We start from the raw sequence: 18,862 nt of genomic DNA, 5'->3' as shown, positions 1-18,862 counted from the left end.
TACCGATTCGGTAAAATCCGAATCGGTAAAATCCGATTCGGTATTATCTGAATCGGTAAAAGCCGAATCGGTTCATGCAATGCATTCCTATGGGCTTTTTCGCCATGGGTCTATGATTGCCGATTCGGTTTTTACCGATTCGGCTTTTACCGAATCGGTATTCGCCGAATCGGAACTATCCGATTCGGTGGAAGCCGAATCGGTGTTTTCCGATTCGTTGTTGGCCGATTCGGTAATTTCCGATTCGGACATAGCTGAATCGGAACGTACCGAATCTCATTACCGATGCCGACCGAATCGGTTTTCATTCGGTATTTTTTTCCTACATATCGTTTTCCGATTTCAGAATACCGATTCGGCCCGCCTCGGTATTTTGAAATCGGAAAATCGCGTTTACCTACATCGGGCCCTAAGTGTTTTATTTATTTTAAATGTATATGTATTAGTTTTAATTTTGTTTTAATATTTTTATTTAATATTTGTAAAATTATATGTATTTTAAAATTATTTTTACATTATTATTAATACATTTAAAAAAACGATATTTTTAATTTCAATATTTTTGTACTACGATATTATTTTTTCAATATTTTTGTACTTACCTTTATGAAGATATGACTCCGATATTTTTGATGTCGATATTTTTGTGTCGATATTTTTGTATTTCGATATTCTGTCTGTCGATATTATGTCAGACATTCCTCCCAGACATCCACTGTTTTGAATGCCTGTCCCATCCAACGGTGTCTACCCATGAAGAATCTACAACACCAGTTACAAACTGATCCTGACACGAACATCTGAGCACTCAGGAGTAGTATTCTATACAACACTTGTAGAGTGCAGAGCTCCCATAAGCATCCCAGTGCTGAACAACAAAAGTAACGCTTGTAGAGTGCAGAGCTACCCATAAGCATCCCAGTGCTGAACAACAAAAGTTTATTTCCCCGAGATGCACTTTTGCCTGACCGAGGCTCGACCACATACTATCATGTCCAGCTACCAGACATATAAACATTCCATGACCATAGAGAGAGGACCGCCACAAAGTTGCATCATAAAGCAGTATATTTGAGTGTTTAGATTACATCCCAAAGTGCATAAAACCCTAAACAATTACAAATGTCCCAGTGAAGAAGGAACATAACAAAGTGGGTATACAAGAAATGTAAAATATTTATATACCTACAACTGACATTTAAGAAAATAGAATACTTCCTTAAGTCCATTAATGATGCACTCAAGAAACCCTATCTCGCCAAAGTAAAGGTTCAAGTTATAGAAGCTTAGTTTAAATATAGCACAAGGTCACTAGGCATAACAAAATAATCCAGTTCCCATGGCTGATATCAAAATGGTTATCATTCTTATACCTGGCCCTCGTGTGTTCCAATATTACGTTTTTTACAGGGTGAATGGTGCTTTCTACATCTAGTGTGCTGTAGCAAATAGCATAGGCCCTAGGATAGTGATGCGTCATACATATATTTTGTCAGAAGAACATGACAGAACATAAATCACATGGGACCTGATTATCACTATGACGGTGTGGGAGCGAGACCGCCAAGCCACTGCCAAAGCCATGTGGGCACACCCGCCAGATATGAATTTTCTTGTGCCTGAGGAGTGTTTCTTTGGTGGTCCCTCGGTGGTGCCTCTGAAAAAGGGCACCGCAATGGGAGTGTCAAAGGCAGTTCCTGCACTCGATGGACTCTGCAATTCATGCTGTGGACGAACTATGCTGCATACACATGATGGCCATGAGGCAATGGGGAGCCCTGAAGGGGCCCCTTTGTTCCCTCTCTGTCCCAGTTTTCATGGCGGGCTCCCGCCATGAAAACCGTGGCAGAGAGGAAACTCTTAATATGCTTGACGGTTGCTCAGTGGCACCACCAAGCATAATGCGCCCACAAGAGCATTGCAACACCGCCAGGGATCTCTGAAACCTGGTGGTTGCAGTAGTCCTATGGATGTCACTCACCGTATCCAATGCGTGCTCCATCGCGATTGGCCTGAACCATTGACTTTGTACCAGTCTAGTGCAACCAGATAGACGGAGTTGGTGCTTTACACTAGAAAGCACTTGTTTTTAATTTAAAATTTAAAAATTCAAATCTTGGGAACCCTATATCTCAGAGGTTTCCATACTTTTTTTTCTCAAAGCCCCCTTACCCTAAATATTTTTAAATCGGGACCCCATCCAATATGTTATGGAAAGTCTTGGGTAATTGTGAGGGAAAGGGCTGAGCGCAAGGAGTGGGGCTTTTAAGATAATATCAGGTGCACTTTTTCAGTAGCTCATATTTCACACTAAATGTGAGATGTATAAAAGAGAAAAGCTAAACTGAACTAAACAAAAAACACTACCCCCATTAAATGAGGCCCTCACGCTCTTGGGTCCCAATGCATTTGCACTTTCTGCCATAATGGTAGCTGCAGCCATGAATAGTAGGTGATCCCCTCTGTCTCTTCCACCCCTTCCCCACCACATCTTCCCATCACTCCATTCTTGAAACAGATTCTTTGTCCCTTACAGAAACAAATTAGTGCCCATGTGTGAACCACGTCATCCCTAATGCTCTCCTCATGTCTTATTGCAAAGTATAAGACAGTTTTAATTGTGATGCAGTGGGCCCTTCACACTCCTGGGTCCCAGTGCCACTTTACTTGCTTCACTAATGAGACCTACTGTCTTGCGAAGCGGTAAGTCTTCTCTACCCCATGTTAAAGTCCTCTTCCCATCCTCCTTTCTGCCATCTCCCTGAAGCCTAAAACTAAGGTGTGTCCACTGTTCCAATTGTTCTCTCTTGGGCCATTGGTCTGATGCCGGAAACAACACTGGCACAGCAAGGGTGGACTGAGCCCTAGTGCAAGAAAGGCATGAGTTAAGCAGCAGTAATAGGGGTTTAGTTGGGCCCTCACACCCCTGGGTCCAGGTGCCACTGCAGCACCAATGATGCCTACTCGTCTACCCATTCAACTGGCCGTTATTTCTAGGCCTGACACCCAAAGCAGACGTTTGCCCCTCTGGGCTATCTCTTTTAATGCTATCCATGATACCCTTTTGGTCTCTTCCCTTGTACCCTCTCAACTGACCCGAAAGGATATCTGCATGAAAACAGAGGCCAAGGTTGGCCCATGGTATGAGGACTAATTTTGCAAAGACTTCCCATACCCTTTTTTAAAAACAGCCATCTCAGATGTGTTATTGGGGACATGCAGGTACCTCTGCATGAGAGCTCAAAGAGGGGGTCTAATGTGATTTAATTTACGGAATACATTGAAGCATCATGATGACAAAAAAATAATTCTCTTTTAGAGGCAATGTAAGGATGTTGAGTTTTGAAAAGTGTGCTTTTAATGGACGTATAAAAATAATTCCTGTAATAGTACAGTCTGGTTAGCTATTACTAATATGTATTCTTTGAAAGCACTTGTTTTATCTTATACAGGGGCGCTGGAATTATGCAATTCTGCAGCCGTGACATTTTTCGCATATTTATGGATTTTCCGATTTGCCACATAATCCACCACCTGCAGTATAACATTCAGATTCACCATGTTACAAGATTCCTCCCAGTCTCACTTTTCACGGTGGTGAGTCTGCCATAAAAGGTTTGATGATGAGCAAACAAAGTGGGGCCTACAGTGCCCCTTGAGTCTCTGGGCCAGGGTATGAATCAAGGAGATTGTAAGTACGCTACTCACCTGTGGGTGTCTCAAGGTGCTGGGGGGGGGGCCGCAGCTATGTTCGGTCGAAGAGCCAGGTCTTGAGTGCCTACCCGAAGGTGTTCAGGGTGGGGGCATGTCTGATGTCAATCGGGAGCTCATTACAGGTCTTTGCCCCTGCTTTAGCCCTGTGGATGTGCGGGGTCCCTTGAGGTTGAGGTTGGCAGAACGGAGGTCTCTTTTGGGTACGTGGAAGGTGATTCTTTCTTTGAGGTATTGGGGCCAGTGTTGTGGAGGCATTTGTAGGCGTGGGGAGTATCTTGAAAGTGACTCTCTTCTCGTCCTCCATCCTACGCACACCACAGCTGTCCCCGCCCTCCAGAGACACCAGCCAATCCACCATATCCAACTGGATCCCGATCACGACCGAAGTCACCGCCTCGACCATGAAAGGTATCTACTTGGGGGCCTCCACACAATCTGCCCTCCTCACATCTACCACAGAGCTGCATTGTCCATTGTACCCAAAATACAATGCATCATCAACACCACCTTCAAAACAGGCGCCTTCCCAGATAACTGGAAGCACACAGAAGTCAGGCCCCTGCTGAAGAAGCCCACAGTTGACCTCTCTGACCTAAAGAACTACCAGCCCATCTTGCTCCTCCCCTTCACAGCCAAAGTTGCAGAGAAAACAGTCATCAAGGAACTGGCACAGTTCATCGAAGAGAATGCCATCCTAGACCCACTACAATCCAGATTCTGAAGCAGTCACAGCACAGAGACCGCCCCACTGGTTGCGACAGACAACATCCGCCCCCTCTTACACCAAGGCCACTCCACAGCCCTCGACCTGTCAGCAGCCTTCGACACCCTCTCCCACTGCCCACTAATCACCTGACTACAGGACGCCGGCATACAAGGAACAGCCCTGTACTGGATCCGATTATTCATCACCGGAAGACGCCAAGGGATAAGACTACCACACTTTCTCTCTGATCCCATGAAAATCACCTGCGGAGTCCCACTGGGATCATCACTGAGCCCGACCCTCTTCAACATCTACATGGACACCATCACAGCCATCATCCGACAACATAGCCACAGCATCATATCCTATGCCGATGACACCCAGCTCATCCTCTCCCTCACCAAAGACCCCGCCACCACCAAACCCATCTTCCGGAAAGGAATGCAAGATGTCACAGTCTAGATGACCAACAGCTTTTCTGAAGCTCAACTCCGAGAAGTCCTCATCTTTGGAACGACCCCCTCAGCATGGGACAACACCTGGTTGCCGACCGCCTGCAGAAGCTAACTCACCCCCTCAGACCACTCCAAAAACCTTGGCATTGTACTCGACTCAACACTCACCATGAACCGACAGGTCAACGCCATCACCTCCAGCTGCTTCAACATCCTCCGGATCCTCTGCAAGACCTTCAAATGGATCCCCCTTGAGTCAAGGAGGACAGTTACCCACGCACTCATCACCAGCAGTCTGGACTATGGAAATGTACTCTATGCCAGCATCAACAAGTCCTTACTCCGCAATCTCCAAAATTCCGCAGCCAGACTCCTCCTTGGCATCCCTCGACACGAACACATCAGCCAACACCTACATAGACTCCAGTGGCTCTCCGTGGAGAAAAGAGTCACCTTCAAAATCCTCACTCACCCCTAAAAATGCCTACAGAACAAAGGGTCCAAATACCTCAATGACAGAATCAACTTCCACACACCCAAAAGAAATGTCCGATCCGCCAACCTTACACTGGCCAAAACTCCTCACATCTACAGAGGCAACGCTGGCAGAAGATCCTTCTCACACATTGCAGCCAAGACCTGGAACGAGCTACCAGCAGACATCAGACCTTAAGGAAGACTCTCAAGACCTGGCTCCTCAGCTAAACAGATCACGGGTGAATAGCGCACTTACAATTCCTAGATTTATTGATTGATTCATTCGTTCCAGATGAGGAGCCAGTTCATATTCTGAAGGTGTTGGCTGATGTGTTCATGTTGTAGGATACTGAGGACAAGTGTGACGGTGGTGTTCTGTATCGTTTGGTGGTTGCAGAGTTGAGACTTGTTTATGCCGCGTAGAGGGTGTTTCCATAGTCTAGTCTGCTGGCTATGAGTGCGAGGGTGACTGTCTTCCTTGACTTAGGTGGGTCCATTTGAAATTTTTTGGGAAGATGCCGATGGTGTTGAAGCAGTTGGACACGACGGCGTTGACCTGTCGGTTCATGGAGAGGGAGGCGTTGAGTGCAATGCCTAGGTTTTCTGGCGCAGTTTGTTGAGGTGGGGGCTGCCGAGGGCGGTGGGCCCCCTGTGCATGAACTCCCAATTGCTGCAGGACATTGATTCGACAGTCCGTGCCCTTAAGGCACTTGCTTTGTCATTTCCATTGTGGTGCCTCTTTTATAGGCACCACTATGGGACTGCATAGAACCACTCACAGTGATGAAAAACGTGGTGTTGCTCACACAGGTTTCGCGCTGTATGAGGGATGCCACACCACCAAACTAATAATAATGCCCTAAAATCATTATATTACCAAATAAATGTACAGAAATATCTAAATTACAAAAAAATATACTAAATGTTACATTTTTATACTATATTATACTTTAAACTATATTTTAGATTCAAACATACAAAACAAATAATATATAGTTAAAATAACAAAAATATTGGTAACTATAATATTACTAACCTGTGTTATTCCTGTTGACTGATATTTCCTGTATCATGATATTCTTGTGAAGATGTTCCGGTATCATAATGTTAAAAACTCAATACTTGTACAAAGTCCAATTATGCACAATGTGGTCGAAAACATTTTAGAGTTCCACAAGCAACCATTTTCTCATAAGCAACATTTTGGGGATCATTGCATTAGATTGTCCACAGCAAAGTCAAAGTCCAAAAACCAGATGTCCAAAAGCAATCAAATTCAGGGCGTTTGTGGCAAGGACCAACTTTCTAACAAACCACATCAATAATTCGCTCATAAAATAGGTCGTGCATGGCCTTATAGTATCTCATCAAATTGCCTCTGATTTACCGACACCCTTTTGTATTGTTTTTTTAACCTACACCACTCTCCAAAATTGTTTATACCACAATTTACAGAAATAAATAAATGAGTCAAAGACCTATTCATGTTGCGGTTTATGAACTTGCACATGAATTAATCTTCAATCTACCACTATTCATCAACCTTTTGCATCCCCTGTAATAGAGGGGATTTTATCAATATCAACACATTTAAATCATGGATCAGCTATTGTATCCTTAGATTTGGAAGTGTCATATTGCAAGGCCTGTGCATAATTAACGTTATGAACACAATTATGAAAAAACATGTATACCTTTAAATAGTCTGGAGGCTGCTGAACTTTCAGTTCCCAGACTGCATCTTGTTCATTGCCCCGAAGAGGAGACTGAGCTCTGCAGGGAGAACCTTATAAAGAGCATACTTCTCCTGCAGCACAAGACGCATTTTAACTGTCTGGGGGCCGCTGAACATGCCAACCCATACTGCACATTGCTCCTCACCCTGAAGAGGAAGTCACTCTCTGTTGGAAGCACGACATAAGAGGCAGATCTCTCCCACAGAACACACTGAATTTTAAAAGTCTGGGGCCAACTGGACATGCAATCCCCGACTGCATCTTGATTAAAGCCCTGAGGGGAAGGCGAAGCTATGCTGGAAACACCATATATGGTGAATAGCTCTACCAAGCATTGGACACTATTTAACAGTTACTTAACTAGCCATCTCAGACTGGATCTTGTTCATCACTCTAAAGTCGGGGCTCTGCTGAGAGCACCATATAAGGTGCATACCTCTTCCCTAGTGCAGGACACTTTTAAATAGTCTAGGGGCCACAACAGCTGTTTTTGACTGCTTCTTGTTCATCACATTTAGGAGGAGATGGGGGTCTGCTGAGAGCACTATATAAGGTGCATATCTCTCCCACAGAGCGGAACTTGCATGGGTCACACCCAGGCTGTGCCTGGGCAAAGTCCAAACAGAAAGTCCTGTCTGAGCTCATCAGAGACTGGAAGAGGCTGGGCTGCACCTCCCGCTTAACTTGTAGTGTTAAAGAACAAAAACTTTTGAGATAATGACGAAGAGGAAGGCATCCATAATTACGGGAGGTAATTACACTTCTTCATCTCCCTCAAATACATAATTTTTGTCAAATGCTATTGAGACCATTAATGAAGACATTACATTTGTTACAAGAGTTTGGTCACAGCTAAGACCCTAACCACAGACATAATCTCCCCCTCTTCCCCCACTTTCTTAGATTGAGGGCCCCCTTATGGCCAATCTGCAGGTCACTATTACTAACTCTTGTGTCTCTGAGGACACATTGATGATTGACCACTAAATAGCTAGCCCTGTATCTAACTCTTCTCTGGCTAAGAAAAAAAGAATAATTCAAGAATAAGCAAACCCCAAAATCTGTTTCTCAGGGGATAAAGCCAGCGTTTGATGTGGGTTCTGACTAGCAGACAGAGTCAGCAATTACTAGTCTGGAACTCAGCTACAAACTCACTTTCAAACTGTGTGCTTCCCTAGAGGGTTTGAGAATTCACTAGACCCAATACATTGAGTAACCTTGAACTCCCTTTAAAATAAATTATTGAAGCCAATTCTTTTCTGGTTGGTGAAGTGATGCCTGCCAATATAAACTTCAAGGATTCTGCTGGAGATTTGCTGGTCCAAGCAGAGTGCAAACGACTAGCCCTCGAAGAGAAGCTGTAGGGGAGGAAAGAGCCTGTGTGCAATTGACCCGACCTTTTTTAGTAAGTGAAGTACCATATATTAAATTATTGTGACAACCTTGAAGGGGGAGCAATAAAGCATGCAGGTCTGTAAAGTCACCTGTAACCACCTTCAGGGCTTAAGCTTCGGAGGTTACAGTTAACCCCAGAGGTGACCATAAAAGTAGTCTGTAACTGATGTTCTGACCCTTAAAGCTAATCAGAAAGAAAACAGCCTGAACTTGAAGAACATTGTTTTTTATTAAATCTATAGAAATATTGTCAGACATGCTTGTGAAGCCATCATAATGGTGAGAAGGGTTGTTGTGTAGGATTTCGAAGGGAAATTGTGTGGTTAGAAATGTAAGTTCTTGGGGGCGTGGCTTGGTGCCCGAGTGTGATGGCAGCGGTTGAGTGAGGCTCCGGGGCTTGCCCGGGAGACCTGAAGCTACGAGTCGTCTTTTTCCTGTACGGAGGCTACATATTGCTATCGGAAGACGCCGTGTCTACTCTGCACCGCATGGACCTCAACTTGGTGAACGAAAACGGACATAATTTGGCAAAGTGAGTTTCCGCGATCCCGTTTCTCATAGCGGCCACCATTTTGAATCAGCGCGCAGCTTTATTTCTCTACACGAGATTGCCCGACCAGCTTGACTGCTTGAAGAATCACCTATTTATGCCGGAAATAGAGTGCAAACTCTCAAGTTCTTGCCATTTTTGCTATAATTGCGATGTTCTGTGCTGGCATACCCTCACTGAGATAATATTTCACGTTTATGATATCTCAATAGTAGCGGTCATTTCAGGAACAATTATACTCGTCAAAGCAAAAACTGCTGCACGATGTTGATATGCCTGAGAATGTTATTTCGCTCCATTTCCTGGATCTTTTAGATTGGGAACATGTTATATTCTCCATTTATGCATATTTCAAGCTGCAATTTTTCATCCTAATGCAGTTTCTTGTCATCTGGTCTATGTTGTTTTACTAATGAGGCAAATTGTGTGACAGTCATTTCAGGTTATCCCCAAGTTCATTGTGGAGTTCTTTAGCTTCATTTTTCACACACTTGATGCTCGCTCTCTATTTCAAGATGGTGTTTTAGTTGCATGTGACTTTTTCACTCAAAGGGGTCCTTTGAACTCCTAATCTCACAGGCACATTCACCACGAATTACACCACGTCTTCCTCTATAAGACTCCACTCTCATGTTTTGCAACTTTCATTGCCTGATGTTATATCTTCACTAATTGTGCACCAAATTAGAGCACCTGGTATCAGATTTCTGGGCGGAATCAAGACATTACATTGTCTCGTGCACCAAAGAACACTTTTGTAAAGAACTCAAGGATCTTCTCTACCTTCTCTAAATTAGATGATTCTTTAACACTTTCTTTGCAAAGTTCAGATACAACAATGGAATCTGCTCAGCATTCCTCAGTGAAATCTCATAATAAATTATTAAAAAAGGACCCCCCTCACCACTCAAACAAACATTGCTTATCTCCATGGAGTTACTGTTGGAAGAAATCAGAGCTCTCCATCCTTTCATGGAAGAAACCACCACTAAACTCCAAGTCCTGACAGATTACTGGTCACAACCTGAAACAAGGGTTTCTTCAGTTGAACAAACAGTTAATTCTTTCAAAGAAACTTGCACTAATGTATCTCATCTTCACTCTCAATTCTCCAGTCTACAAAAACTGGTTGAGGACTTAGAAAATCGCAACAGGCAAAATAATTTGCGCATTCATGGGCTGGCAGAAGGACTCGAAGGATCTGACCCGCTCACTTTCTTCAAATCGTTCCTTCCTAAAGTGCTTCAACTGCCAGAAGGTACAACCTTCAATATTCAACGTGCACACTGGTTGGGTCGTTTACCATCTCTTGCATCTTATTCATAAAGACCGAGAGGTGTCATCTTGTACTTCTTGGAATATACAGACTTATTGAAAGTATTGACAGCGGTCAAATCTTCTTCAAAAATCACGTGGTCAGGCTCCACTTTGTTTTTTGCTCAAGACTATGCTAAAGCTACTGCTAATCAACGGAAAGCTTTTCTAAATATGAGAGCTGAGCTGAGCTCGATGGGAGCTAGATATGGTCTTTTTCATCCCTGTTTATTTGAAGTTACCTACAATACTACATATGAAGATCCGTTGCACCTGCAAAGCTTTATATACTCATGCAAAACCTCTACCATGGATTCCTCTGGAGCTTCTTCTTCATTTACTGGATGTTCTTTACTGTTGTTCTCTTCTAAAAATGTTCACTGAATTTTGTTTGAAATATGTCCCCTACAGTTTATATTTCTAGATAACTGTTAGTTGTTGCTTGTTATCAGTACTCACTGTTCTTGGTTTCATTGCATGTCCTAGTTCACTACCTTAACTTTCTGTTAATTTTCTTTCCCTCCACAGGTTCCTTGTCTTTGTCTAATGATGTCTCCCTGGATCCCTGCTCAGCCGACCTTGGATGTGTCGTCCATCCCATGTGGTTCCATCTCCCTCCCTGTCCACTTGTTCTCTCTTTATGTAGGTATGTTATCCTCCCCCGTCTCCATTGTACCTCTCTACCTACGCTTCTCCTTCCTCTTCTTCATAATTATTCTTTTTTGCTTCTTTATTTTTACTCTTTCTTTTGCTCTAACTACTCTACTTTCAATCCTACATACTTCAACAAATTTTTCTTTTGCTCATTCTTTTTTTGATTTTCAAATATTGGATAACCATTTCACTTTTCTCCTTTCCCTCTTCTCTCTCCCTTCTCAGTTGCTTAATTTTATATACAGTTGCTGTACCTATTACCTTGTTATAGTCTCATTCTATGCCTTTAAAAATTGTATCTTGGAATGTCAGAGGTCTACACTCGCCTATTAAGCGACAGAGAGATGTGACTCATTTAGCTAAACTAGGAACAGACATCGCTTGCATTCAGGAATCTCATTTATCAGCTAAAGAATCTGCTAAGTTGAAGAGAAGCTGGGTGGGTGAAGTCCTTTTTTCCCCGGGTGATGGTAAACGTAATGGCATCCTTATTCTCTTTCGCAAGTCCCTTTTGATTAAAGTAATTTCACAATGTGCAGATCAAGCAGGCAGATGGTTATTTGTTAAATTTTTTGTGGATAACGTTCCACTCTCTTCATTGAAAATCTATGCACCCACGGCAGGCAATCCTTCTTTTTAGACTTCCCTAGCCCAACAAATCACACAGAACTATGATGATAACTTTATCCTGGCAATAGATTGTTGTAATGAAATCTTTGACCCCTTCATTGACCGAAATTCCTCCACTCCTTTTGTTCCTCATAAATCTCACAAATCATTCACACACACAATTAGACAGCATAAGCTTACAGATGCCTGGAGACTTTGCAAACCCACATTGAGAGAATACTCCTTTTACTCACCAGTGCATCATACTCAATCACGATTGGTTTACATTTTTATTTCTCACAATCTCTCACAATCACTAGTGGCTGCTGATATTGGTTCCATCCTAATATCGGACCATGCCCCTATTACTATTCACCTAGATGTCTTGCACAAACCTAAGGCATCCCGTAAATGGCGTTTTAACAACACTCTGCTTTTAGAGTCAATATTTACGTCTTCCTTTACGTCTTTCTTTAATGAATACTTTGTTTTAAATCAAGGAGATAACACACCTTTTCATGTGGTTTGGGACGCCTTTAAGGCCTCAGCCAGAGAGTCCATTATTAGATTTGTCTCAAAAAAACGTAAAAAGGCACAACAAGCTACTAATACCTTGCTAACCAAAATTAAAATGTTGGAACACTCTTACTATTCCGCCAAATCAAAAGACTGCTTAGATGACCTTATGAAGGCAAAATTTCAATGTAATCAGGATACAGCTAACAATGCTTCAAACTACTTGCTAAAATCTAGTGCACAGTATTATGGGGCCAGAACAAAGCCAGGAAATTGTTAGCTAATTATTTAAAGGTTAAACAAAATAAACTCAATATAGACTCTATTTTTGGTCAGAATCATCAACTGAAATTCAAATATGAAGACATTCTAAACAAATTTCTCCACTTTTATAAATCCCTTTATACGTCTGAAACTCTTTCCTCTGATCAATCCATTTCCCAATTACTCTGCAAGATGCAGTGTAATCCTACTACGCACTCAGACCTTTCACTCTTAGAAGCTGACTTATCACAGAAAGAACTCCTAGCACCTTAAAAACACTCAAAAAAGATAAGGCCCCAGGCCCAGATGGTTTTACAGGGTAATTTTTTACTCACTTTGCGCATTTACTTATTCCTAAATTGCATACACTCATACTTGCCTTTTTGCAATCTTTGTAATCTCATGGCTCTTTTTCAGATGCCCTTATTTGCCTTATGCCTAAGGAGGGCAAGGACCCACAATACTGTAAAAATGATCGTCCCATATCTTTGGTTAACATAGATTATAAAATGTTCTCAAAAGCTCTAGCTCTGCGTCTGGAATCTCAAATGTCTGATTTGTTAGGGACTGAGCAATCTAGTTTTGTTAAGGGGCGACTTATCACAGACAACACTTGCTTATTTTTTGATATTCTTTTGAAAGTCTTGCATATTCCCCATCCTCTGGCAGCCATAGCCTTGGATGCAGAAAAAGCATTTGACAGAGTTGAGTGGCCTTAACTTTTTTGCACACTTCAATGGTTTGGCTTTGGCCCAAAAATTACTGCTTTCGTTTCTATCTTGTATTCTAATCCAAGGGCAGCTATATCAGCAAATGGTGCAGTTTCTTCTTATTTTCACCGTGGTAGAGGTGTCAGACAGGGCTGCCCCCTTTCTCCTTTTCTTTTAAATCTTGCCCTAGAGCCTTTTTTGTTAAGGATTCATCAAAATGGCAATATTCATGGTTTTACTTTTAAGGACACCACTGTTAAAATGGCAGCTTATGCTGACGATGTCCTTTTATTCCTCTCACAGCCTCAAGCTTCCCTTCCCGCTTTTTTAGAAGAAGGTGATTCTTTTGCTTTTGTTTCTGGATACAAATTAAATAAGGATAAATGTGAGATCTTACCCCTACCCAAATTTACTTTTAAAGCTGATTTTGCTCCTGCGGGTTTCATTTGGAGTCCCCAGTTTATTAAGTACTTAGGTTTACATTTTACTCCCTCTATATCAGGGATGATATCTCGTTGTTTAAAAAACTGCATACAAAGGCTATCATCTTTAACAGCGAAATGGCATCCCTTATATTTGTCTTGGTGGGGTTGTTTAGACACCATAAAAATTATGCTCTCCCCCATAGTTTTATATACAATTTCTAACATTCCATTGTCCATTCCTTTAAAAATATTTTTAAAAGCTTAATTCCATTTTATCTTCTTTTTTATGGAGTAACAAGAAATCGCGTATGACCATATCAAAACTGATTTGTCCAAAGTCAGAGGGTGGGACGAATTTTCCTGACTTTCCTACTTATCACAAATCCTTCTTACTACATCAGGCATCAAAATGGCTTTCTGAACCCTCCAATACCTGTCCTCTTTGGACTACGCTTGAACAATCCTTTCTCGCACAGTTCTCATTTCAGGAGTATCTCTCCTTCACACGTAAACCACAGTCTGTATCCACCCCTGTAATCAAGTACACTTCTAGGATAATACCACGTGCTTCTCTAACTCCCTTTCTTAATTTTCCTATATGGCATAACAAATATATTTTGATTAATAATAAACCTTTCTTTTGGATATCCTGGAGACAACAGGGTCTGATTTGGGTACATCAATTATATGATAACGACCAACCTTTGTATTTTGCACAAGCCGGGTCTCTGTTTGCCTTGCCCTCTACTCTTAGTTCTAAGTACTCTCTTCTCCTACAAGCTGTTCAAACTGCTCACACACATTATACACCCTCTCCGCCAAGCACTTCCCCTGGACTATGTCATACAGATAAGTTAAGGGCCCTTATTATTAACAAATCTAAGGCATCCACTATATATAAACTTTTACGTACTTCATCTAGTTTGAGAGACAAAACCAAGGTTAAAATACTGTGGGAAAAAGGTTTAGAAACCTCCTGGTCCCTGGAATTTCGGGCTAGAATATGGCTCAAAATCAGGATATCATCTAGGGCTGCAAATACCACACAGACACTCTTCTTTATATATAATAGGTTCTTACTCTCTCCAGTAACCCTTAATGCACGACACCCTCATCTGCCCGATACCTGTTGGTCCTGCACATCACCTTACACTGACCTTTATCATTTGCTTTTCACATGCAAACTTGTTAAAAAAAATTGGGAAAAGGTATGGTCTCAAATTAATTCCATCTTTAATTCCAGTTACCCTTTTTCTCCCTCACATATTTTTTTTTAGGCAGCTTATCCCCTATTTGGGATACTTGCGACTCTAGCGTTAAGATAATAGATTTGTTATTAGCAGTAGCCTTTCAACAAATTACCAAAAATTGGAAAGACTTCACTAAATTATCTTACCAAGCATGGTGGTATACTGTCTGTTATAACCACAGACTAGATACAACATTTATATACCCATTACATATGGCAGCGAAGTGTTTGGACTTGTGGTCACATTATTCATTGATATGAGTGTCAGGCTTTCTCTGTTTCGCACACCTCAACAACAAGAAGTAATTAAACCTCCATGACTTCCTTCATGTTGATATTATATAGTTCAACCTATACTATTTTTTGTTATATACATTTTTGATATTATATAAGCTTCCTTTCCATACCAATGTTCCATATAATATTGTTCTTTTACCTATACATGACATGTTCAACTGTATTTAATTCAATGTTTTCCTTTTAATTATTTCTAACTTGATACATTGTATGTAATTCCTTTCTTTTTCGTTGTTTTCATACCTTTTGTGTTACTGTATTCCTTTACCTCCATAAAATCACGTTTGAACTTAACAAATAAATTTAAGTTCTCTATATATTTGATACCATTCTTTTTAGGTCACAGAGAAACGTTTTTGTTTGCAAGCCAACATAAAGGTTTTACACAGGGCTACATTTATATACCTCAAACACATATGCATCTCCTGTCATATGTGGTTCCTTCCTCCCATGATATTTGTTCACAGAGATCCTTGAGATTATGTTTCCCGAATTCAAATTCATACGCTCCTTTTTTGTCGACATAGGAAACAGATTGACAGTTTGTGGGGAATCCGGGAGCGAAAAAGGACAGAGATAGTGTGATGGTTCTTCAGAATGGCACAGCATATAAAAATCGTAGACAGAGGCAAGAGCAGAGTAGATTTAGTTTCAAGTTACCAGACAGCACAGACGACAAATCCCATCATCATTTCCTGGTGTCAGTCACCAAATGCTGTACAAGAACCCCAGCTCCACATAGCAATAACCACATTCTAAGCACAACAATCCCCCTTATATAAACAGTACAGGTGACCTAGAGACATTCAACACAAAACTCAAACAAAAACGTACACATAACCACAGAAAATAACAAATGCCCACACCAAACACAATCCAAAACATAAGAATAACATACACAACACAAGGCCTAACACCCATTAACACCCACACCCAGAACAAAAATGATACTGGAACCCTAACACTTTTTATTCGACCACAAAATCTTTCAGAGAATATGATAGTCACACTTGTCTCCTATTTTTCCTTGGGGAGGCCACACACTCCGCTGTACCACGCTATTACCACCTGCCATGCACCCTTTCCATCATTTTCCTACACATGCCACCTGCTCCCCCCACAGACTTTTCCCCTGACTGCACCTCCTCCCTGGGAGCATTCTGTTACACCAACCACCACCCTTCAATTTGAGGGTCCTCTCCATTGGCACTCAATGCACTAGCATTATCCTTGCTGTCAACTAGAACCGTACTTCTTTTGCTCCACTAGTTACCATTTTCTATTTGGAAAGCATGCTAAAAGACATTGAAAACTTTTGTCTTGGGAATTTTTTTAAATTTTCCTTCTTGATACCCAAAGGTCTTTTCATACTTACCACATCATTCAGTTGAAAATGTACCTAACACACCTTTCTATCCTTGTCATATATCAATTTGCTTTTCAATTGAGCACTTTGGGGCACATGCATCAACCTATTTAGGAAGTGCAAACGGTGCGAATCGGTAAATTCGGCCGTTTGCGCTTCCTAAATACGTTTTTGGGATGCATGAAACAATTTTTCAAAATTCGATTTTTTTTGCATTTCCTAAAAATGCGAATGCATTTAAGGAATCGCATTTGTGCGATTCCTTAAATGCAATGCATCATTTTTTTTAAAAATGCGAATTTTGAAATAGGAAGTGCAAATTAACACGAGGTTGACCCTCGTGTTAATTTGTGAAATTCTTTAAAAAAGCACAAAAATGCATTTTGGAAAGTGTCATGTTACAGACACACATGTCCTTAGGACATGTGTGTGTGAAACATGCACTTTAAAATACATTTCAGGGGTGCAGGGGGGGTCCTTTGGACCCCCCCCTGCACCCTTGCAATGAATCAACAACTTGCGAATTCCAAAAAATAGAAATGCAAAACAGCATTGATTCCTATGGGCCTCTAGGCCCATAGTAATCAATGTAATGCCATTCCTTAATTGCGATTTGCAATTAAGGAATCGCAAATTCCGAAAATTAAGAAATCCTAAAAAAAATTAGGATTTCTTGATGCATAGGATTTTGCAATTCCTAAATTGCGATTCCTTAATTTTCTCAATTTAGGAAATGCAAATTCCTACAATGATGCATGTGCCCCTTTGCACCTTAACATGCACCTGTCTCAAATCTGGTAGTCTATCCTTGCTACGCATGTGTTCCAACACCCACCTTGCACATTCCATACCTGATTTTTAGTAATACAAATGAGAAACTCCCCTGATGGAGTATGGAGTATTGTGATAACTACTTAATCTTTCTGGCACAGCTACAATCACATCCTCCCCTGCTGTGATAGCCAACTGAATCTGTTTATCCTTTCAACCATTCTATTGCTTTGTGGGCTACACAAGGCAAGAGGCAAGTATATGACTTCAAATGATTCAAAAAAATGTTTGCATTGCAAGTAACCTGAATTGGATTCCATTGTGCATTGCTACGTTTTTAGAGACTCTTTCACTGCAAAACTTGTATTTCAATATCCCTACTTCTGCAGACAAAGTGAGTTTCTTTAAAAACTTTCATTCCAGCGATTTGGAGTAATAATCTACTAATAGCAGGGCATATATCCTCTGTGTGGCCGTCATGCCCAGATTTCCTTGTTTGGAAAAATTCAATCAATGTCTCAGTTAAAGTGAGGGAATCAATACATTTTCCCTTAATATGTCATCATCCTCAATAGTCAACTCACCCCTGATTTTGTGAAAAAACTGAAGATATTTAATCACATTCCTCCTCTCGGTGCCATCCTTTATTAATAGGTCCCTTAATTCTCTTTTGACATTCATCTAATTCAGAACATTCCTACCACCACCGAGAAAATACTTCATGGCCATAAACGTACCATCTCGACCTCCCCTTTATACAATGTGGAAGCTACTATCTCTAATCTATAATAATGGCACTGCACTCATTCAGTCCTCTAACTGCAACTTGGAACTCTTTGACATTCTCTTCCTCTCCTTCATGGCTAAGCTAGACAGGGATACTACCCCTTCCCTGTACTCCTACATCCCACAGAATCTCTTCCACCTCCCAACTAATCCCCACACCACACCCCACTACTCTCCCACTCCTGAGATCTGTATATACCATTATACACCTACCTCTTCAAGAGTGTCGACCAAAATAGCTCTTTCACAGGCTAGGAGCTACAAAGCTCTTTCATAGGCTAGGAGCTACACCTCACCCTTTAGCATTCTAACACCATGACACCATTAGTGATTCCCACTAACTTCCTGTATCCCATCTCCTCTGACTCTACATGTTCCCTTTCTGACAGGGCTAGCACCATACAGCAGTCCAATAGTATTCCCCTCACCTCTTTTCATAATGACCACTTTCCTTCCTACCTCCATGTTCCACCTCTAAGTACAAACTCTGACCTTAACATCCTCTCACTACCTCAGGTCCCTTCCAATTGTCCCATTCATTGCCTCCAATGGAGGACCTCTCCCCTCATTCCCAAATTAACCCTCAATTCCCCCGTCCCTAGTCACCCCAATAGCCATTCCATCCCCATTAGTACCTCTCAGCTCTATTCTACGCTCAATGCAATGCAATTTGATATTTTGCTGATGAGAGCTGATATCCTTGATATTCTGCATATCACTTCTAACCTGGAATATAACTGGCCAAATCACTTCATCTATAATTAGATCCATAACATCCCTACACCATTAGGCACTCCTGCTGGTAGTTCTTTTAACACTTGGGCCTCACAACTTAGATGGAGATGCAAACTGAATTTCGACCATTCCT

The sequence above is a fragment of the Lissotriton vulgaris genome, chromosome 3_1 (assembly GCF_964263255.1).
Source record: "Lissotriton vulgaris chromosome 3_1, aLisVul1.2, whole genome shotgun sequence".
Classification (NCBI taxonomy): domain Eukaryota; kingdom Metazoa; phylum Chordata; class Amphibia; order Caudata; family Salamandridae; genus Lissotriton; species Lissotriton vulgaris.
The sequence above is the reverse complement of the archived record's forward strand: the minus strand, read 5'-3'. Positions refer to the sequence as shown.